Raw genomic sequence first — 1,203 nt, forward strand, 5'->3', positions numbered from 1 at the left:
ACAGAAAAGATGGGCCAAACAAATTGTATGTAAAGCAACTGCCATATTTCCAAGAGATCACCAGAATAATCTGATGATTAAGAAAGACAAAGTTTAGGACATCTACCACAATAAAGGATAGCAACACTTTGATAAAGGCTTAATAGCCTTAGAAGGAGAATAGAAGGTGATGTTCATAGGATATGGGAGTCTGAGTACAAATGGCTTTGGATAGTTCTTGCAAAGCAGAGAACTTTTGTTTTGGGGATTGGGCAGAATTTCTGACATAATAGTTCAGATGTGGTGGTACCGTGACCAGTTCGTCCTTGGTTTCCCTGGACTTTCCCAATTTTAGCTTGAAAATCCCACATGCCTGTGCACATTCAAGTCACATCATAGCAATTAAACCTAATTCTTTCATATTTTTATTGTGGCAAGATATATATAATAGGAAGTGGGCGTCCCTGGTGGCTCAGACAGTAGAGAATCCGCCTGCAATGCAGGAGACCTGGGTTCGATCCCTGGGTTGGGAAGATTCCCTGGAGAAGGGAAAGACTACCCACTCCAGAATTCTAGCCTGGAGAATTCCATGAACTATGGAGTCCATGGGGTTGCAAAGAGTCGGACACGACTGAGGGACTTGCACTTTCACTTTCAAACATTTCTTAATGTATGATAGTAGGAATCACATTCACAATGTTGTGCCACTGCTGATGCTGCTGCTAAGTCACTTCAGTCGTGTCCGACTCTGTGCGACCCCGTAGACGGCAGCCCACTAGGCTCCTCTGTCCCTGGGATTCTCCAGGCAAGAGTACTGGAGTGGGTTGCCATTACCACCACTTAATTTTTTTAATGGAAATTTATGTTCATTCGTTTTTCAACACAGCAGGCGGGGGCTGGGGTTCACATGTTGAAGAGAAATTTTCATAGTTCATGCCTTCATCTGGCCTTCAGGAACCAAGGTGCTGTTTTTGTTTTTTTTTTTCTTTGCAGTCAAATAAGGTGAAGTCTTTATGTACGTTGGAAGGTGAGCACGATTGAAAAGGGCCTTGTCTACCCTGCAGAGGTCAGGGAGCAGTGCGAGAGAAAGTGAGATTTTCCAGACCCCAGTTCCAGGTTCCACGGCAGGCAAGATTCCAGCACTCCCCGAGGGGGCGGAGCCTATGACAGGGCGGAACAGAGAAGCCACAGGGGTTGGGCGGGGTCTAGGGCGGGGCCTGAGCT

The sequence above is a fragment of the Oryx dammah genome, unplaced genomic scaffold (assembly GCF_014754425.2).
Source record: "Oryx dammah isolate SB20612 unplaced genomic scaffold, SCBI_Odam_1.1 HiC_scaffold_29, whole genome shotgun sequence".
Classification (NCBI taxonomy): Eukaryota; Metazoa; Chordata; class Mammalia; order Artiodactyla; family Bovidae; genus Oryx; species Oryx dammah.